Genomic DNA, 6,863 nt, shown 5'->3' with positions numbered 1-6,863 from the left:
ATAGAGCTCTAGGAAACAATACAGAAGGAGGAGGAAACTTGAAATAAAGTATACAGTATTGTGTTTGCATATAGTGGTCATGCGAATCTGGTACCTTAAGCCTCCTTTTATAGATGCAGAGTATTTGTCCCATCAAGGTTGGACTCTTAAGTCCTAATTCAAGTAGAGAATTAACTCTTAACTTTTCATATCCGGATCAGCTCAAGAATACAAGTCTAACTGAAACATATTTCGGTGAACTACTTAGGCAGATATTTTTATAATCCAAAAGGCCAACGATTTGAGATATGTGGGCATCTCATTAGGTCAAGAATGTGATCGGGTGTGTAGATCTTCAGTTGATATGAGCCATTGCCTTTGAGGTCTTCTTGTTTTGAGAGCCATTGAGGTCGGCTTCTTATATTGACAGCCGTTGAGATCGGCTTCTTATGTTGAGAGATGTTGAGGTTGACTTCTTGACCTAAGAGTTGTTAAGCTCGGCTCTTTGACCTGAGAGCCACTGAAGTTGGCTTATTGATCCTTGTCTCTTATTCCTAGCCTTAAGGGGCGAGTTTTTGGAGTTCGGCTTTGCATGTCATATTGTTTGGGTCGGCTTTAGGAACCATTATTGTGCAAGGTTGGCTTTTCTTTGCCTTTGCCCTCGCGTTGAGCTTGGACAAGTTATCTAATAGTGTGCACTCAATTGATCAAGTCGGGCTTTGCCATCTCCCATTTGAGCCTAGCCTGATGTAGGACTTTTCACCTTGGCAAGCTTTGCACTCGCCTGGCCAGGTCGGACTTTGCTACTTCCACTCCGAGCTTAGTTTGAGCTAGAATTTTCCACCTTAGTAGGCTTTGGACTCGATCGATAGGTTGAGCTTTGCCACTTTCGATCCAAGCCTAGCCTAAGCTAGGATCTTTCACCTTGGCAATCCTGGGATAAGTCCTGTAGTAGTCACTTTGGTGTTTAGGTTAGTGGTCATAGGATGAGTTCCATGATTCCCATACATCAGAAGGCAACTTTGTAAGTCAGGCCTTAAAGATTTGAACCATGTGGGGATGCTTTCATGACGTTTAAGAAGAGCTAAAATATAGCTTTATTGATGGTTAATAGCAAAAGTACAAAATTTCTGTATCTTAGGTCTTATTGATAGTTCCTAAGATTGTCAGAATTTTAGGTCTCTCCTCGTTTTCCATAGATGATGCTAATTTATTGCATGTGGAAAGTGCAAAAGCTTCGATGAATCTATACAAGAGGAGGAAGCACTCATCTGCATATAGAAAGACTCAAAGAAGATAGAAAGAAGGCTACTGGAGCTGATCCATCAAAAATAGATGGAAAGAAACCCTTCCATGGACCCAATCTATTAGAATCTTAATAACTATGAAATTTTATTGATTTTTTTTTTAACATCTTGATCTTAATTTTGATATTGTGGCAACTGATGTTACACATTAGTGTGAATCCATTGCTCAGTAGTAGTCTATTATTGTTTTTATCCTTGAAAGAGAAATAGAAGCGGAGGCAATACCATTCCACATGATTTACTTTCATTTTTCTTTTTGTTTTTTTTATGTTTTTAAAAGCTTTCTTTCCTCAGTTTCCCTCATTCTTTCCATCTTCCCTCGGATTGAGAAAATAAAATTAATATATATATATATATATATATATATATATATATATATATATATATATATATAAAGAAAAAACAAGTTTGTTTCTAGTCGATTTAGTTCTGTTCCTCATTAATAATGTACTAGTCCAATATAACATTTTGAGTATTTATTTCCTAGTTAATCACATTTCAATCAGATTTCATTTGATCATCTGATCAACAGCATCTGTCAAACACTTATTCTTTGCATGTGTCAAAAACTAGCTGAAAATGAATGCGGCCCAGTCCAACCGATTTAGATTCCAACATGGACCGTTGATATCACTATTCCAGATTTTTTTTTCCAACTGGAAACCAGTCCATTTTTTTGCATGAAAAATTCCTTGCATGCAAACCAACTCTCCAGTTTCTGTTAGGGTACCTCCTGGCTATGTGGTGTCTTTTGTGGCTAAGGTTTTTAGCACCCAAGTTTGCCCAAGGTCCATGTAATTGGGTTAGGGGAAAGGTAGTTTAGAATTTGTGTTGAAAATAAATTTTCAGAAAATCTCTTAATCTTGTCTGAGCATGGCCAGCCTTGGCACAAATTAAGGGCATTGCTTTTATAAGTACATTTAATTTTTCTTAAAGAGGACATGTATGTTCATTTAGAAGTCCACTATATTCATGTACAATAGCATTTCATATCTTTTGCGCAAAAAAAATAAAAAATGATCGATCTTCTTTCACAGCATCGATCATTAGATCATACCCTACACAATTCTTCAAGCAATCCGAACTTCTTCATTCATCCATCTGCATAATCTCAAAGTGACCATCGTGCAATCCAATAGTGGATTCATGTGAAAAAAATTGATTTTTTTTTTTCGTGCGAAAAATACAACCCGAACCCTTCATACAAAAATGGTATAGGATGAATTTACAACAATAAATATAAATGGTTTTCTTTCGTATCAAAACATGAAAGCTTTTGCATGTTGTTTTATAGCCACGGTGCTTGCAAATGCTATCTAGTAAATAATCTTGTATGCCGAAAAAATCTTGTACGGTTTGCTCTAGTTATGCTCTAATCTTTTCTATGTGAACTATCAAAATGCACATCCATTTGTGCATAAGCATGGCCTTCTACAATCCTAACATGTCATTTCAATGGGATCCCCTATGATATACACTTGAGTTTAGGCATGATTCCTTACATCCATCTACATCCATCTTGACATGTTTAGAATTTTGACTTTTATCTCTTCAGCTGACCTACTATCACCTCATCGCCCTTTCATCCATCATAAGTTGTCTTAGACACAATAACTCACATTCTTATTCTACCACAAGACGAGGCCCAAGTTCCTCCAAGGGAATAGGGCCAAGTAAGAACATATACGTTCAATTCTAGCATTCTAGGTTCATAGCAGGGTTTTGATAATGACCGTCCTAAGATTACAAAAACCATTACTGACAACATTATACAATGGTTATAATCAACCAAATATACTCGCAACTCTATTATTTAGTTGTGATAGGTAGTTACATGCAAAATTTGTTGTTTCAATACTGGATCATGTACCGGTGTCATACTAGCACATTATCGATATTTTGGCATACCGAGTATCGATACGTCATCCATACCGTATACTGGTACCGAATCGGTATGGTACAGTATGCCTAGTATTGTTTGGTTTATAATGGTAGGGTATACTATGGTTATATATAATATTTTCAATAGCAAACATCAATGAATGTGTTAGTTATAATTGCTATAAGGGTGGTAACAATTTTTGGCTGTAGCGGTTGGCCCCAACGGAGTTACATGACCAAGTGCGAGATCTGGGGGACCCTGGCCCAAACCCTTATCCAGAATCAGGTCCAAATCGGTTCAATTCGCCTAAATGTTAGGCCTACCGAACCAATTGTCCCATATCTCTACCATCCAGTCCCAAGATGTACCGCCGCAACATTTATTCCCCTACGTATCCCCCCGCGCAAACCCCCAGAACGGCAACCTCGAAAGCCAGACAAAGACTAGCAGTCAACACTACACTCCACCGCCGCCTCACCAGAACAGGCCGGCCCCACCCACTTCTCCGCCAAACTTTCCACCTCCACGTGCCGGTTAATTAGCGGCCCCCGTGCTCCGAGCCAATCGGCAACTGGGAATAGATCGGATCCCGTACTTCTCTCGGCCACGAGTTAAGGGTAGGTGGGTCCCACCGCCATGGGTCCGCCTCGGCCCTCCGAGCTCCGCCTCGCATTTAAAATAAAAAAATTCAGGGAAAAGCGTTTTATTTTTCTAAAAAAATTTGGTCTGGGAGACGACGGCAGTGGGAGGAGAAGGCTCTGGAGAGAGCGGGGCGGACAGCGATTCCCTTCGCCATTGAGATCTAGGGTCAGGGTTTCTGGCTTCTCGGATCGATCGGTTCTGGTCCGAGGTGATTTTGTGGGAGGATCCGGTGAAGTCTGGAGCTCCGAGGTTTTGAGGAGCTTGGAAGGTTTATGGTTGGCTTCTTTTCGTTCTTTCTTAGTGCTTTTTTTTTTAATATCTGTTTTTAGCTGAAATTGTAGTAATTTGGCAGTATTTTTGCCATCGCAGTAAATATGAGGCTGGATTCGACGGTATTTTATAGCTTTGGTCCGGGATAAAGTATCTGGAGGGATGTCAGATCATGAGGTATATTTGCTTTAGATTTTGATAATTCTCGAAAAAAGTCAAATTTTGGACGTTTGGAGCTTTCCTGTTTATTTTTGGATTTTTAATTTTACATGTGAAGTTTAATTGTTATTGTTTCTAGAAGTAAAGAAGTTCACACTACATCTAGTTGGCATTTTCTTTTATGGATAGCGTCATGAAAATTTTTATTTAGCGAACTTTGAAAAAAATTCATTAGGCTGTGTCAATTTATTTGTGGATTTCTTTGTGCTTTTGATCCCCTAATCATGAGGTTATACATATGTATGCTACTGAGCTTCCTCTATCACAGTTACGGTACTGTGGTTTAGCAATTAGATATATTTTATGATATTTGACATGGTTTCCCCTAATGCTCCCCCGCAATCTGGTGTTTGATGTGGAACATACATCTCGTCATTTAAATGATGAAGTTGCTTCTTGCACTTTGGTCTGATGAAAGCATCTATAAGCTGATGTTGGATCAAACATTAGATATGCTTAGTGGCAGGACATATATTTTCGCACTATTGATATGGTCATCAACATGGCCTATTGTTCCGGTACTGGGCACAAAACTGGGTGCCTAGTGGCACAGGTTGGTACGGGCCTGCGTCGTGTCGTGCCGAGTCTGTACCGACATAGTAGAGGAGGCAGGGAAGAGTGCAAACTGGAGAAAGGAAGAAAGAGAAAGAGAAGGAGGAGAGGGAGAGGAAGGCTTGCGAAGGGCCGGCGGAGGCCGGCGGAGCGCTGTTGGAGGCCGGCACCCGGGAAGGAGGCAGAGGCCACGGTCGGGTCCAGGATTCGCCGGCCTCCACCACCCTCCGCTGGCCTCCCCCCTCTCCCTCTCCCTCCCTCGCCCGCTTGCTCTCTCTTTTCCTCTCTTTCTTTTTCCTTCTCTCCCTCCAACAACTGATTTCGTTTTTGTTGCCGGAACCGTTCCGGTACACCGCCGGGACGGCTCGGTATGGCCGAAACTGTTCAGGTCCGCTGCCGGGATGGCTCGATATGACCGGAACTGCCCGGTTTGAGACGATTCCGCCAACCCTAGTCATCAAGTTCTATAGGTTTCGAGAGCTTATGAAATACCATGTTGGCAGCATTTTGTAATGTTAGCACGATTATCATAGAAAGAAGTTGGGCTGGTTGAGAATATATAACATCTAATATACGAAATAAATAGTGAGAGTGATCTCATGGCTTATGGAGGCCATAACCCACAAATCCACCTTGTCTAAGGAGCGAGAGCTAGTTGTTATTCTTTTGAGAAACTGGAGTACGTCATAAGCATGATGCATTATTCAATGGTGAATTTTCTTGTTAGGATACATGGACCAATGAGAATCATGGAAGGCTTGCAGCTTGGTCAAGTTTTTTGTGAGCATGAACCTTTATTGAGTGTAATGTAACAACCCAGGACCTCACCCAAAATGGCTAGCCGGAAGTTATTGTTTTTGGGTTCCTTGATCATGTATAAGTACCTAAGATCTACCCAGCAAATAACCAATATGGAACTAAACACACGCCCGCACGGATCCTCACATAATACCAAATGTCACGCCCCCGCCTGCGCGAGGCACGTGAGGCACCCAGTGCCCACGTGGGGGCCACATGAGGGGGAAACACGGGGCACCCCTGCCAGATATTGTCCGGTTCTGGAGCTTCACGCAAGCGTCCTTCACCCCTCCCCGGTTTTGTTTTCCACCCAAAACGCGTCTGCAGGATTTGGAGACACCCGCCTCATATGCCCAGGCTCTAAAACGAGTCTTTCCGATGTGGGACTATTGGGCCTCACACCCTTCCCACCATCGGACAAGAGTCGTCCTCGGCTCTGATACCAAATGTCACGCCCCCGCCTCTGCGAGGCACGTGAGGCACCTAGTGCCCACATGGGGGCCACATGAGGGGGAACACAGGGCTCCCCTGCCAGATATTGTCCGGTTCTGGGGCTTCACGCAAGCGTCCTTCACCCCTCCCCGGTTTTGTTTTCCACCCAAAACGCGTCTGCAGGATTTGGAGACACCCGCCTCATATGCCCAGGCTCTGGAACGAGTCTTTCCGATGTGGGACTATTGGGCCTCACACCAATGTCACGCCCCCGCCTTGCGAGGCACGTGAGGCACCTAGTGCCCACATGGGGGCCACATGAGGGGGGAACACAGGGCTCCCCTGCCAGATATTGTTCGGTTCTGGGGCTTCACGCAAGCGTCCTTCACCCCTCCCCGGTTTTGTTTTCCACCCAAAACGCGTCTGCAGGATTTGGAGACACCCGCCTCATATGCCCAGGCTCTGGAACGAGTCTTTCCGATGTGGGACTATTGGGCCTCACACCCTTCCCACCATCGGACAAGAGCCGTCCTCGGCTCTGATACCAAATGTCACAACCCAGGACCTCACCCAAAATGGCTAGCCGGAAGTTATTATTTTTGGGTTCCTTGATCCTGTATAAGTACCTAAGATCTACCCAGCAAATAACCAATGTGGAACTAAACACACGCCCGCACGGATCCTCACATGTAATCATTGATGACTGTGGCACTCGAGCAACTTTATGATGTTCTTTCTTGATTTTCTTATAAATTGACTGAAGATTTAGTGTGGTCCTGACT

At 43.1% G+C, this 6,863-nt stretch overlaps 1 long non-coding RNA gene across 1 annotated transcript; it reads left to right on the top strand.

Moving 5' to 3' along the window:
• The first annotated feature begins 3,875 nt into the window (after positions 1 to 3,875).
• On the top strand, positions 3,876 to 4,258 carry LOC113462999. Its single transcript, XR_003386481.1, has 2 exons — positions 3,876 to 4,085; positions 4,180 to 4,258. It is a non-coding gene; the product is annotated as an uncharacterized LOC113462999 (long non-coding RNA).
• The last annotated feature ends 2,605 nt before the right edge of the window (positions 4,259 to 6,863 follow it).

Source organism: Phoenix dactylifera, unplaced genomic scaffold (assembly GCF_009389715.1).
Source record: "Phoenix dactylifera cultivar Barhee BC4 unplaced genomic scaffold, palm_55x_up_171113_PBpolish2nd_filt_p 001058F, whole genome shotgun sequence".
In the NCBI taxonomy this organism is placed as follows: Eukaryota; Viridiplantae; Streptophyta; class Magnoliopsida; order Arecales; family Arecaceae; genus Phoenix; species Phoenix dactylifera.
The sequence above is the reverse complement of the archived record's forward strand: the minus strand, read 5'-3'. Positions and strand labels throughout refer to the sequence as shown.